The sequence below is a fragment of the Ceratotherium simum genome, chromosome 25 (assembly GCF_057802395.1).
Source record: "Ceratotherium simum simum isolate JZ-2026a chromosome 25, ASM5780239v1, whole genome shotgun sequence".
NCBI lineage: Eukaryota > Metazoa > Chordata > Mammalia > Perissodactyla > Rhinocerotidae > Ceratotherium > Ceratotherium simum.
In genome coordinates, this window is record NC_141924.1 from 45,389,591 (window position 1) to 45,405,786 (window position 16,196).

The following is a 16,196-nucleotide window of genomic DNA, read 5'->3' on the forward strand; positions in this document are numbered from 1 at the left end:
AAAAGGAAAATACTGTATGATTTCAATTATACATTCCAGGAAAAGCAAAGCTATAGAGGTATTAAATATTCCTGAGTCCATACTGACATAAATAAATGGTTGAAAAAGTTAACAAGTAAGTGAAGAGAGACAACTCTCCTGTGCAGAATAATTCACAATAATTTATGTAGATATTCCACCCTAAAGGAAGGGGAGCCTAACTCCCCACTCCCTAAGTGTGGGCTGCACATAGTGACTTCCTTCCAAAGAGTAAAGCATGGGAATGGGGAGGGGAGAGAAAGATAACTTTATATCAGAGAAACTTGACAAGCACAACATCAAGAGACTGATCAAGGTCAACAGTCATAAATCATGGTGATATTATGATGTGGTGAAAATGGCAATTACTTCCATGATCTTCCCCAAAATCCATAACCCCAATGAAATCATTAGAAAACATCAGGAAATTTCCACTGAGAGGTATTCTACAATATATGTCCAGTATTCCTTAAAACTGTCAAGATCATCAAAAATAAGGAAAGTCTGAGTAACTGTCATAGCCAGAGAAGCCTAAGGAGACATGACAACTCAAAATTCTTTGGAATCCTGGAGCAGAAAAAGACATTAGGTAAAAAGTAAGAGAACCTGAATAAACTGTGGACTGTGGATTGATAAGAACATTTCAACATTGGTTCATTAATTTAAAAAATGTACCATACTAATGTAAGATGCTAATAAACTACATGTGCATGTATGTGTATATGGGGGGGTTGTATATGAGAACTCCATGCTTTTCTGTAAATCTAAAACTGTTCTAGAACATAAAGTCTATTAGTAAAGATTAATATATTTAATAAAATATTTATCATTAAAATTGATGTTTTATTTCTGTTTTAAATTTCTTGTAACACAGTCTGAAAAGCAAGGTCTTAAGAAGAAGAAAAAAATAATGGTTGTGGGGAAGTTGTTGACCTATACGTTTCCCCAGGAAATGTAAGCCTAAATTAATTAGCTTCCCTTTAGGATATTCTGTTGCAGATATTTTATTTCATTGCCTTGAGAGTGTTTCAAGAACGGGAAATCACTGGCCAAAGAGTGTGTCATTCTAGAATGGAAGATACATGTAATAACTGTGTTTCTAAATAATAACTATAACATACCATTTTTTTTTTAAATCTTTTTTTATAATTTTATTTATTTATTTTCCACCCCCCAAAGCCCCAGTAGATAGTTGTACGTCATAGCTGCACCTCCTTCTAGCCGCTGTATGTGGGACATGGCCTCAGCATGGCCGGAGAAGCGGTGCGTCGGTGCGTGCCCGGGATCCGAACCCAGGCCGCCAGCAGCGGAGCGCACGCACTTAACCGCTAAGCCACAGGGCCGGCCCTATAACATACCATTTTTATTAATAAAGAGAAGGTAAATCTTTAACAATCTTCACTGTCAGTAACTTTATTATTAGATGTGGAAATAATAGAAAAGTACAGGATACATGATTCTTACTATCAGAAACATATACAGATATTAGAATACAAAATTTCTTAAACAGTAGTGGCTCATTTGCCAGTATACACACACACACACACACACACACATACTGTAGAACAGAATGTAGAAGTGATTAAATAAGGAAAATATGAAAGTCTATAAGCAGTGCTCAGGGAGGAAAAGATATAGAAGTTAAATTCTGGAAGTTATATATCATCCAACCACTCACCAATTCCTTCATTGCACAAACATTTATTAAGTGGCTACTATATACAAAACTCCTATCTAGACCTTGAAGCTCTCATGGTGAACAAGACAGAGAAGGACTCTGCTTCATGGATTTAATGATTCCAGTGGGATACAACAGGTAAAAACTAGATAAGCGAGTATATAGTGAAAGAAATAATTCAGGTAATAAAGATGCCGTAAGGAAACTGAAGCGGGTAATTATACAGACAGTGATTGGACTAGGGTGCTTTAGATAAGGAAGAAAGCTCTAAGAATTTGATATTTAAGAATGAATATGCGTGATCAAGTTAGCCATGTGAAGATTTTGAGGAAGAGTATCCCGGGCAAAAGAAAGAGAAAAATGTAAAATGTGTAAAAATAGGAACTAGCCTCGCTGGTTCCAGGAGTAATAAGACTGAAGTGATGAGAACATTGTGAATTACATGTTAGAGGAGAGTCTGTGTTGGCAAGCTCAGTCAGGTAGCTGATCTTAGACCCTATGGGCCTTTGCACACCGCAGGAAAGTCTCTGGATTTATTCTTAGTGAGAGAGGAAGCAATCAGGATTAACAGCAAATAAATGAGACAATCTGACATAAATATTCAAAGAAATACATTGACTGCCATATGGGTTGCAGACTGTAGTGAAACTAGAGTGGAGACAGGTGACCAAATTTACAGTGTTAAAGTACTCAACTTGACAGGTGACAGGGGTTGGTAGTGTGTACCAGAATTGGAATGAGTAAGAAGTGGTCAGATCCTTGATATAATTCTGGAAAGAGATTCAAAATAATTTGCTCAAGAATCAAATATGGCAGTGCAAGAATGATTACTCCAATTTGTTTTGACCTGAGCTACTAAACAGACTTGGCACCTACTGAGCTGGGGAAGACAGTAGAAAAAGGATGCTTTTGTTGGGAGAGTTATCAAGTGCTATGTTTTGAACATTTGCTATTTTAGATGTCTATTAGGTGTGATTAAGATGTCAAATAGGTAATTGATGTTTGAGTTTTGAGCACAGGGGAGAGATTGGAACTAAAGACATAAATATTAGGATGCTACCAGGCAATAGGTTGCATTTAAAGCCATAGAAATAAGTTACCTACCATATGATTACAGAAAGAAAAGAAAAAAGAGGGCTTAGCTCTAGACAGTTGGTTCTCCAAAATTTAGATACTGAGAAGAGAAGTTACTATAGATGAGGAAGAAATTGCCATTGAGAAAGAAGGAATTTTTTAAAAAGTAAGTTATTATGTAAGGTCCAATTAAGGAGAGGTCAAATGGTAAGCAAGTTGAGTTCATAGAACTGTTAGTCTTGTCACGATAACCTTCAGTAGAGTAGAAAGAAGAATAATGGCAATAACGTTTTTTGAAGACATCATAATCTCGGCACCATTCTAAGTATTCTCCTTGTGTTATATCATTTAATCCTCATAAAACCAATTATTTTCCTGGTATTACAGATGAGGAAACTGAGACACGGAAGGATTAAGTTAAATTTATTTCAAGATTGCACAATTAGCAAGTGAGGCAGTGAAGATAAAATCTCCACAAGTCTGATTTTCATGTCCATGCTCTCAACCACTACAGGAAATTGAATGATGAAGGCTTGGGAGCACAGCCTTGAAGGGAGGGAATTAGACAAGTCTGCCAGCTATCCTTTCTGTTGTTCAACCTATTAGTGGAGATCCTGGTTAATCAATAAGATAGAAAAAATAATTAAGAAACATGAAGATTGAAAGGCAAAAACAGTTTTCATTATCTATATACGAAATTATCAGTTAAATGAAAACACACAAGAATCGGTAAACAATTAGAACTAAAAAAAGAGAGTTTGACAAGTTGTCCTTGTTATAAGATGAATATATAAAATAATAACATTTCTTCTCTGGGGAGTTAGAATTTAGGTGACACTTGCCTAAGTATCAGGATTTTACATTTTTCCTCTAAATTTAATTCTGATTTTAAAAAAAATGTAACGAGCAGTTATGTGCAGAACTCTGATAGCTTCAAACAACAAGGAGATCCAAAGGGTACAGTGACTGCCGCAAAGAACTCAACATTTAGGAGAGTAGAAAAACTATCAATAAATAACCACTGCAAAGTGTTACACACTAGAACAGACACACGAACAAATTATCATGTGAAAGGGGACAAAAGAGTATTTAATTCTCTCAGGTTATGGTGAGGCATTTGTAAATTCCTAAAGCCTTATTGAGGTCATTGAAGTAGATCATTGCTGAGTAAGAAGCGTTTCATAAGCTGAGGGCAGGGAGGGCATTCAGAGGGACAAGGAGGGTGAAGACAAGGAGTCATCAAAGTGTGTGGCTTTACTGACTCCTGGAGTTCAAGGGAAGAGCACCGGCCTCTTGTGGAGAAGGCAGGAATTTGAGAATGAGAAAGATGGGCGGTGTAGACACAGCACCCAAGAAGTGGAGGGTGCTTTAGTCACATTAGTAGTTCATTCTTTATCCCATAGAAAATGTGAAGTAGAAGTTTATGTTTTTGAAAGAAATGTTTTACGTGTATAAGAATGGAGGAGAGTGGAAAGAGACAATGAAGGGAAACCAAGTGGGCCAAAGGAAGTAAAATAAAATCTATTTTATTTTCAAAACCCTATCAAGTGTCTTTCTCTTTCTGAAAATCTCTCAGACAAATACATAATTGCTAATGAATTCTAAATTTAAACCTCCAGCCTGGACTTCTCCCCTAAACTACAGACCCATGTAATTAACTACTCACTGGACATCTCCACTTGACGTTTGATGAGCATCTAGAGCTTGACACGTGGAGATTGAGCGTTTGATATTCCTTCCCAACCTGATCTCCCAGCAGTGTCTACCATCTCACTAACTGGCAACTCTCTTTTTCCAATTGCTCAGGCCATAAATTTACAGTTTTTGTTGACTATGCTTTTTCTGACATTCAACACGCAATCTATTAACAAATTCTCTCAGCTTTACCGTCAACATTTATCCAGAATCTGTTTACTCCTCCCTGCCTCTATTACTGTCTTCATTGCTACACCTCCAGTCAAAGCTACATGACTCGCACCGTGATTTTTGTGCTAGTCCCCTACATGGTTTTCCTGCTTCTTCTTTGCACGTATTCAGTCTGTTCTCAACAGCAGTTAGAACAGCACCGTTAAAATGTGAGGTGGATACTGTTGCTTCTCTGTTGATTTAGTGGCTTTCCATCTAAATCAGAATAGAAGTCCAAGTTTGTATAATGACTTGCAAAGTCTTACAGGAACTAGACCTGCTATTCCTCTGAGATAGTTTCTGGCTCTCTTTTCTGCTCACTTTGCTTTAGCCACTTGGACTCTTGACCGTCTCTAGATCACACTAGACAGTCTTCTAGAAGACACTGAGCCTTTGCTCTTCCCTCTGACTGGAATGTTCCTCCCCGGATGTTGCATGGTTTGCTGATTCACCAGCTTCATTCCTTCACTCAAATGTCACCTTCTTAGTAAATCCTTTCTGGCAAATCCTGCATAAAACTGCAATTCTCTTATCTCTTAAAGTGTCCCTTTCTTAGCTTTATCATTTTCCAAAATAATTTATATTATTCCATTCACCTTTTCACCATCACTAAGAGGAAAGTTCTGTGGGAATTGCAATGTATCCACTGTTCCTGGAAGATTCTCTGGCATATAATTAACACTCAAAAATTATTTGTGGAATAAAAGAATAAATGAATCATAGAAAATAATTTGTTGAGTTAATTTAAAGCCGAATAAATCTGATGTCCTGAGACATCTCGTCTCCGTTAATGTGATCCATTAAATTATGGCACTAGCTTAGTCACTGTAATAAAATACTTTCATGTTAATTATAGAAATTGAATATTTGTTTGGAGAGAAACTTTTGTTATAAAAAACAAGTTTCTGCTCAAATTTAAGTAGCTTCAGGTTTAAAAATGATGAGATGTATCTCTTTTTTGCTGTTTTCTGAACAAGAATACTTTACTGAAATAGATGCCAGCGGGAGGAGGGATTAGTGTGGTTACAAAAAACAGGAGCAGCTACAAGAGCGAGATTCACTTATTTCTATTTTATTGTTGACTCCAAGATAGCAGAATCATTTTTTCTCATTTCCCTTCCTTTCCAGCTTAATTCGCTGAACTCTCTGCATTTACTGATGCCTTCTCGCCAATCTGACAAGCTGACCCCCTGCCTAGAAACCTCCACTCTTCGCAAGCCATTTTTTCCTTCCTTAACGCCACCTGATTTTTTTTCCTTATTCATACTTCTCCTCCATCAAGTCTCACAGTGCCTAATATACTCTTTGTCACAATTCTGTTCCATATCCAGTCCATACTACATATCAATGCAATGTAATCTTTATGAAATTATACTCAAATTAGGCTACTGATCTCTAGGAAAGGCCTTTCTCTCTTTTCCACAGGAAATATCGAGTGTGCTTATTTTTAAAGAGCCAGCTCTTATATCACTCCTCTGTATGGTTTCCCTGCCCTACCTAACCATAATTCCCCACCCTGAATCATTTCCCTGCCTTCTTACCATCGTAGTTTATTAATACGTCAACTCCAACATCTTTCTCATTGTTTTACAAGTATTTATTTCTGTTTCTGTCATCTCAGATATATAGAGAAATCTCTGAAAGAATAATTTGAGTCATTTTCACTTTTATACTGTGTTTTCTGGCATTGAGTAACTACGGAAAAGAAAATATTTTTACACTAGGTGCTTTCAATTCATAAAAAAAGATTACAGCTAAGATTAAGTTAGAGCCAAAGGATTTTATATGAGTTCAATCTTAATTGACTAATACTAATATAAAAAGTTAATTTGGAAATTAGGCATATGCTGGCATTTTCATATTATGCCATCCCAATCCTTAATTTCCCTATATGTGTAAAAGGAAGAAAGAGAAAGAAAGGAAGAAAAAGAGAGAGAGAGAAAGAGACAAAGAAAGACCAGAGGAATGAGTGAAGGAAAGAGGGAAGGAAAGAGAAAGGAAGGAAGGAATGAAGGGAGGGAGAGAGAAGGAAGGAATGAGAAAGAGAGAAAGCAGCAGAGATGGTTATCAAACCTGCAAAGACTATTTGGAAAAGAGCTCTAATATTTTATAGTTTTGCTTTTGACCCATGGTACTCTAAACTCGACTTCCCCAGTCATTTACTTTGTAATCTTGCTAGCGTCTTTAGATGTCTGCTCATTTTCTCAAATTTCAGCTGTCAAAATTTCACTTCATTTTAGTTTGTTATACAATAAAACAGTTCTTATAGGTTTTGTTAACCAGCACATTAACCTGTTCCCAATGTAGTAAAATTAGAGATAGCGTGATGGTAGCTGTTTCTGGGCCTCTTTTCCCATATGCTTTGTTCAAGAAAGAGAGGAGCAAAATGCAGAGTAATATTGTCTCCTGGGAAGCAAATACCAAGAAACAATAGCCTGTACCCAATATTGACAGCATTTTTCCCTCAGTCATGCACAAGCATTGTTTGGTGGAAATGGTACAACAGCGACAAACTTTAGAGCACAACTGTCAACGCCTATCAGAATTGCCAAGGTATTTATTATTATTCCCAGAAGTCTCACATATGAGATTTATTCTAGGGATTTATCTGAAAATTTGTAACATGATATAAATGAAATAACATGTGTGCATTGATGACATGGCAGCATTTTTCTAATAGTAACATATTAGAATTAACTCAAGTGCTCATTAATCGAGGAAAGGAGAGTTAAATTAACTATGGTTTTATCTTCACAATAAAATAAAATGTGTCTATAAGGAAGAAAAATGTAGTTTTCCATGTTCTGAGATGGAAAGATATTGAGGATACATTGTTTATGTTGTACACAAGAATTTATTCGATTAATAAAGAAGAAAATAACATATTCAAATTTTCTTAATTTACAATATAATATATTTGTAATATAAAACATGTTTGTACATGAATATATTTTGTAGGGATACAAAATAAACTAATATGATTCCTTGTGAAAGAAAAAAAATCAACCCCATGGTTAGAGTCAAATAGAAAGTATATGAATGCAGCTTATTTATCACTCTGAACCTAATCAAAACCCTGTACCTTAATATATTTTAGCTTTGTAGAAGTGAATAGAAATTCTTTTTCTCTTAAAAGCATACATTATTAAATTTCTCAGTCTACGATACAAAATCAAGTAGAGATATTGCGTGACGATCATAGCAAATGTGGGGTCCTTAATTGTCCTTTTCCTAGAATGTTTAGATGGAAGCTAGATTGTTTTTCTTCAGCTTTGATTTATTCAAATAATGAATAAACCTTCTACATTAAATCTCTGATAGAAACAGGGCTTTGAGGAAAAGATACTATACACAATCAAATTTGAAGACAATCTAATTTCAAACCACAGATCTAAGTATTCTGTAATTTTACATCCATTTTAATATGCCTAACACTTCATATTTACAGCAACAACAAGAAGTCCACTGACACCACTCTCACCGTTGCTCCACTTGGCTGCATTCCTGCTCGTCCCATCTTCGGCAGACAGCCAGTTGCGAGGAGAAGCCCGGCCCCACATCCAGCTGCTGGTTCTCCACATCCAGCTGCTCGAGGCATGTGTCTCGAGGCCTGAGTGCTGGTTCTTTCTCTGGGGAGCTGGAAAGGCTCCCACAGGCTGCTGGGAAACTCTGACAGAGAGGAGGTAAGTGAACAATGGTCCTTCAGAACTGGCCAAATTTCAGTTTCCGCACTGAGGAACAGACTTCAGGAAGGTTTTTGGATTTGTTTTCTTATCTCCCTTTTACTCTTTAATGCTTTGTTCTCTCAACCAAGTGTCCCAGCACTTATCCTGGGTTTTGTGGGTCTCATTTTTATTCTAGTTTACTAATGTAGGTTTAGTTACTATATAGGTTTACTAATACAGTGCCACTTAGCTGTTTTTAATCTGTATTGGGTAGCCATCCACCTCCCACATGGTATCAGGATGGTATTCTCTTGATAATTCCCAGGGATGGCCTGGAGGGATTCTCTTTATAGAGCAGTATGGTGTCCAGTGCCCACTGTTCCTCTGTCTCAGCAAAGGACAGGCCAATCCGTATCCTGGAGACAAGTTGCTTTAACGTTTTCATCTGCCTTTTTGATTAAATTCTCCGGTGTGCAGAAGAAGCAGAAAGAACAATTCAGCTTGATTGTGCTTGAGCAACATTGTGAAATAAAGGAAGCACTGTACTGGGAGTGGGAAAATTTGCCCTATGTTCTTCCATCTTTCTCTCCCTGGCTGGATGGTCATCCTCTCACTCTGGGTCTCAGCTGCCTCCTTGGTAAAGGGGAATAATGATAATATCTACCTGCCTAAAGTGGGGCCTGCAAGAATTAATATATGAGGTCCTGTGCAAATCTAGGTTTCAGTCACAGTAAAGATAAACAGGCGCGTGTGAAATTTACCAGTTCCCATTCCCTATGCTAATGCTGGGTAGAGCAAAAATCTTCCAAATAAAATGGCCACCAGGCAGAGTAGTGGTAGGAATGCAATTTATGGAATGTTTACTCCCTATCTAGCACCCTGAAGGCACTGAATTAAAATACTGAGCAAAATCAACAGGGTCCCTACCCTCACTGCGATCACTGAGGAAACGAAGGTGATGCGCCAGGTGTCGTGATTGGTTAGAACGCCATGCGCTATGCCAGCCTCTTTCTATTCGAGAGTTCTCATTTATAGCGAGTACTTGTTTTCTCCATCAACAGTGTCAGAATAAATGGAAATGCATGGCGAGACTTTCCTGCCGCCTCAGAATTGGCATCAAGAACTTTATCCAACGATATGGAGGCACAGAAAACTCTACTTACATTCCAAGTTCAGAGAACCTCCAGCTGCTTTTTCCAAGCTGAGAGTCACCCGGGAGAAAAACAAGGTGCCAGCATGCAAAGTGGCCCACCTCGTGCAAAAGGGGCTCGAGTCCTGCGAGGACACTGTACACCGGAAGACCAACTCGCCCTTATTCCTCTCAAGTCCCCTTTCAGCAATTCCTTTCCTTGTGGGGGCTGTAGGCTCTGGGCTGCATTTTCTATGCTAGACAGCAACGGGAAGAACTCTGTGATGCTCAGCCAGGCACATTTCTCTGCCGTTGACCTCCCACCTCACCTGAGCCATGTTGCAGATGCTCTCGGATTCCCTAAACCTTCCTCAATGTACTAGCCCACACCCACAAGCCTGAGGATGGAAAGGGCCAGGAAGCTCCTGGTTCTTCTGATCTCCTGTCAGTCTCTCCTAGCCACTTAAGCAATGTTTAGACAAGTGGAAATAACTGGTCTAACTGGCCCCTGCTTTCCCTCGCTGGCATTTCCTCCCAGAGACAAAATGCCTTCTTCCTCCTCAGTGCGCAACTACCCCTTTTGAATATAACGTAATGACTGTCATTATGGTGGGCAAAATTCTAAAGATTCTCCCCACTCCCAGATTCCTATCCCCTGGTTATTCAATCAAACAGTAATCTAGATACTGCTGTGAAGGGATATTGCTGGTGGAATTAAGGTTGCTAATCAGCTGACCTTAAAATGGAAAGATTATTCTCGCTTATCAAGGGAGGCCCAGGGTAATAACACAGGCCTTAGAAGCAGAGGAGGAAGGCAGGAGAGGGAGACAGAGATGTAGCAGAATGGAAGGGAGAAGTTTGAAGCATGAGTAAGCCTAGACTTGCTACTGCTGAAAAGAGACCACAAGGAGGAATGTGGGCTACCTAGGGGATCCCTTGCTGACAGTCAGCAAAGAAATGGGGATCTCAGCCCTACAACTGCATGGAACTGAATTCTGCCTGAATAAGTCTGGAATTGGATTACATCCAGAGCCTCCAGGAGAGAACGTAGCCTTGCCAACATCAGGATTTTAGTCCTGCGAGATCTATGACAGATCTGACCTATGGAAACTGTGAGATGATAAATTTGTGCTGTTTTAAGCTGCTAAATTAGTGGTGACTTGTTGTGGCAACAATAGAAAACAAATACAGTCATATCCTCCTGCTGTGAGGTGCACCTGCATTCCTGTCCCTGAGGGAAAATTACAGAAGGAAGGTAGGGAGTTGGATTAGCCAAAGGCGAAAACAATTGGCGGGAGTCCAAATATTATTCCTTTTACACTTTTTAACTTTGTAGGATGTGATGCTCTATAATTAGACTATAAAACCCTTGACAGACCTTACGTACAGAGTAAGTTCTAAAATACGTGTGTGTGTATGAGAGAGAGATTTGCATAATATTTCTTCATATATGAATCTATATGCTTAGTATGAATATATTAAGAACTATTAATTGAAGTTCATATATTCAATTCAATATTCTCTCAGTTAAACCTCATTAAAACTCCACAAATTAAGTGTCCTTATTATTTATAAAGAAACTGAGGCTCAGAAATTTTAAGTGATCTGCCTAATGTCAATGAGAAGAAATTCTGACTGTGCAAAATGGAGCAAACTCTAGGGAAATAAAAGGTCTAAAATTAGTGAATCTGCAAAAGTAGCCTGAGGTCGCCAGGACTTGGAGAAAAAGCCAGAAGAGAGCTTGGCCAAGTGCAGGAATGCCAAGGGGCAGCCTGCATCTCAGTATTTGTCAGGATAAGAATACATGAGTTTCCTACTGATATAGGGAACATCTAGTTTGGTGTGTTAGACTTAAGTTGTTTTATCGTTATTTCAAAGTGAGGTGCCTCCTTAGCAAAGAGCCCAAGTGACAAAAGTCTGTGAGGTAGACCACCATTGTAAGCACTCAATAAACACTGAGTGTGATTGTACCACACAGTCGCCACTTCAAGGGCTCATCTGAGGAGCATTTAAACTTTAAAAAAAAACCTTCCTGTAATAATTTTAATAGGTGGAGGTGAGGAGTGGAGATGGCAGGAAAAGGTGAACGTCTCATGCAGGAGGCGAGTCCTATAGTGCCTCTGTGTAATCGTTCATCTTTCTCCTGAGGGAGCCAGCATCGGAGCAGCCGCCGTAGAGAAGAAATGAAAACCAGTTGCATTAGCTGGAGAATTGGTGGCACCCCACACAATGAGGACAACAACTTCTGCACCACTCATGTGGAGTTGTCATTTTTACCTCTCCTTCCTCTGCATCTTCCCAACTAGAGGAACAAGTGCAAGAAGGGGTTGAGAAAAAGAGCCGATCTTGTCTCCACTCAACCCAAGCTGGTGGAGGGGACTATGAGGTAGACTAAATTCAGGAAGGAAGAAGACTTTGAATCAAATGTGTGAATGAAGACATTTAGAGTGATTGAAATTCATGGACTCAAATGAGAAGCAATTACAGTAATCAACTACACAGTGAAAAGGGAGATTTTAAAGTCTGTAACAAGTATTAGAAAAAATAGAAATATTTTCTACTTATACTTAAATGAATTTCAATTAAAGTTGGTCAAACATTTCATATTACATTGTTTTCATATGTAATATGTATGTATGTACATATGTATGTACATATATTCATATGTAATATATAAATATTACATTTTCAACTTCACATTACATATACAATTTCATATTACATTGTTTATATCATGAGCTGTGTGTCTATATATATTTATTTTTTTAACTTAGGAGTATCCTACTAGAATTGTGACAAGAAAATTGAAAAATTTGTTGAAATGCTCAGATGAGCCATGAAATTGATGTCTGTGCAGTATAATTATACTTAATTTATTGAGCATTTACTATGAGTAGGACACTGTTCAAAATTTTTTGCATGTGTAATATCATTCACATTTATCAAAACTACCTTAATAACAGCGTTGGCAAGATGAGGAAACTGAGGCACAGTGAGCTTAAAAAAGTATTTAAGCTAAGTAGCACATCTTAGAATTATAGAGTACCAGAGCTAGGATTTGAATACTTGAGATTGAACACTGGGGCTTTTGTGCCAAACTTCCGGTTCATAGAAAAAGCATGAAAGGTTCAGATCAGAAATTCAAAGTTCATTTCAAATTATTGACCAAAAGCTAGAAGGACCAATCAAAGAAATGAAAGAAACAATCTACTTCCTCAAACGCAATATTTATTTCGGCAATCCCTTGACTTAATTACACTGGCTTGACACATGATAAACAAATTAATATTATTGGTCTTCATGTCTTTTCTTCATCTTGAAAAAAATCCATTCTCAGAAAATCTCTTTGAGCTTTGCCTCTCCTTCCTTCTCTCTTTTATCCTTCTAGAATTCTACTGGATATTGTTGGAGACTTGCATTTGGTCCTCCATGCCCTGATTGCTTTTATTTTGCAGTCTTTCTCATTACCTTGCCTTCTCTGAGACTGTAGTGACATAGCAGAGATTTATTGAGGACCTACTTGGTACCAGGCTCTGTACTTAAATAGTTTAACAACATTGCATTAACAACAGCACAAAGACACAAAGACTACTATAATTCCCATTTTACAGATGAAGAATATGAGGATAATAGGGGGGTTAAATATCAAACCAATTCAGTTTGACCACAGGCCCTGCAGTACTAACTCCTGCGTTTACTTCTGGTTGCAGTTCACTCATTTTCCCTTAGCAAGATTAAGCCCACTCTTTAGCATCCTATTGAAAGTTTCAAAACTTTAATTTCAATGATTATATTTTTCAATTCCAAGATTTTCAAATGATCCGTTTTTAATCTCTCTGTACATAAAACCTCCTATTTTTTTTGAATACTAGTTACACCTCTACATTTTGAGGATTTAAGCTTACTTATTACAAAATATTGTACACATAATTCTTTGATCTCTATTTCCTTAGACGTAAAGTTTCCTGCCTATCGGATCTTTCAAATATTGGAAATTCTCTCCGTCATGCACTTTTTACTAGAGGAGCATTTTCTTGTCTGCTTCAATAGGAGCTCTTCACCAGGTAAGCTGTTATCACGTTATCAGTCTGCTTCCAGGACCTTACCCTCCACAGATGAGCAGCCTTGACCTTCTACCCACAGGCGACACAGGCCACGTCCTTATCATTTGTGCCACTTAAAGCTGCATCCCAGGTTGATGAGCAAAGGTTATTCAGCCAAGGCAGTTAGTGGGCACTGGGTTTTCCTGGTTCCAAGGACCACACAGGGAGCCTGTCTCCTCATCCCACCTCACCCCATATGTGTGGAAAGTCTTCTATCAGTTCCAAGCTGCTAGTGGGTTAAGTTTCTGCCACCTTTGCTTCTATTTCTTTTTCTATTTTGGTTCTTAGAATCTCTTTTTTCTTTCATTTTTAAATGTTGTAGTTCATATTTTTTCAATAGTATCTGTGAACTCGACTGAATAAAGTTCTTTCCCTCTTTTGGCCACTTAGACCCAGAACCTCATATGTTTTGATGAAGCGAGGTTATACCAGGGTCGTTTTGCATGCAATAGTGTCAATTCATATAAAGGATTGTTCTGTTTATGTAGAATTTTCACACATGATTTTACTAGTTGAAAGAAAATCTTTTTGTCATACATTATTTTTAATTTTTTGTGCAACTCCTCTCTGATTCATGGTTTAAAAGTTTTTAAAAATCCTACTAATTTGAAGAAAAAAGTCTTATTGTCTACTGGTTTTACTGCTAAAAAGCAAACCAAGGAAACATAAAAACATGTGAATAGAAAAAGATCTTTGAGCATAAATATATACAAATACAACTCTAATAAAACAAAGGAAAGTTTGGTCTAATTAGTCCTCTTTCCTCCCTAAACTATTTAAGTCTTTATTTGTTAGGGGTTTTACAATTTTTGTAAAAGGAACTTTCTAAAAGTAAGATAATATAAGCACTAAATTGCAAATTTTGTTCTTATCTCAAATTTCTATATTAATATGTATAAGTCTAGGTATAATCTAATATATACTTACATATACCTAATACTCTGAAGATCGTAAATATAAAAAGATAAATAAGTATGAAATATAAATAATTATTGTTATTTTTATTTTATATTTACTCACAAGTTAGAAATTATTAGTTATATTTAGAAAGATAGTTATTCTAAAAAAAATCTGCATCTGTTTGACTTTTCCTCAAAATTATTTTAGTGCCTTTTAATATTACATTAAGAGTAAACAGCAGGGCTGGCCTGGTGGCGCAGTGGTTAAGCTCAGCGGTTCAGCCTCAGCAGCCCAGGTTCGCGGGTTCCGATCCCGGGCGTGGACCTACACCGCTCATCAGCCATGCTGTGGCAGCAACCCACACACAAAACAGAGGAAGATGGGCACAGATGCTAGCTCAGGGTCCGTCTTACCAAAATAAATAAATAAAAATAAATAGCAAAATAATATTGTTCTCTGCTTTTCCTTATTTCCTCTTTTTATGTAGCCTTTAAATTGCCAACTGGCATATTTCTTTATCTTTTTTTTTGTTGCACCAATGTGCTATTTTAAACTTTAATTAAAACAAAAACCCCAAGTAGATTATCTTTCAATATCCTTTAAAATTATACATTTGTTTTTACAGAAAACTTAAAATAGCATTCCATTCTCTGAATAAAAGCTGTTATTTTAGTTTTTAACATCATGCTGTATTTTTAAATTAAGACAGATGAATTTAACTTTTATATTTGATACAAAGTTCTCAATTGAAATTTTTGTTTTAGAACAATATTTTTTTTTTGGAGGAAGACTGGCCCTGAGCTAACATCTGTTGCCAATTTTCCTCTTTCTCTTTTTTTTCCCCAAAGCCCCAGAACATAGTTGTATACCCTAGTGGTATGTCGTTCTAGTTCTACCATGTGGGATGCCGCCTCAGCATGGCTTGCTAAGCAGTGAGTAGGTCGGCGCCCAGGATCCGAACTGGCAAACCCTGGGCCGCCAAAGCGGAATGCGTGAACTTAACCACTACATCACTGGGCCGGCCCCTGAAAATTTTTTAACTATAAGAGATATTTTTTTATATTTGACACAGAGTTAAGGATATTAGAGATGAATATTTTCAAATATGTTGTCCTTTCTTTTATTCTTTGAGTTTTTAAAAATAAATCAAAATAAAACGACCTGAATCTTAAGCTAATTTCTCGTTATAGCTCTGAAGTTTCTTGTTTTTATTTTTCCTTAGAACATAAGAGAATATAGCTTTTTTTTTTTTTTTGTAAGGAAGATCGGCCCTGAGCTAACATCTGCCAATCCTCATCTTTTTGCTGAGGAAGACTGGCCCTGGGCTAACATCCATGCCCATCATCCTCCACTTTATATGGGATGCTGCCACAGCATGGCTTGACAAGTGGTGCGTTGGTGCACGCCTGGGATCCGAACCGGCGAACCCTGGGCCACCGCAACGGAGCGCGTGCACTTAACCGCTTGCACCACCGGGCCAGCCTCAATATAGCTGTTTTTTAGAACTAGATGTGAATAGTAAATGTAAGCTTGTTTGTACACAAATTTAAATGTTCAGTGAATATACAGTTATTCGGTTCATAATATAATCATCAGAACATCCTTACTTCTTATTTCTTCTTTTCCTTCTCTCTTTTTTCTCTTCTCTTCCATAAATATTTATTAATATTCAAAACTTTTCCCCAGTACTCAAGACCTCTTCAACAACAATAAAAACAAACTTG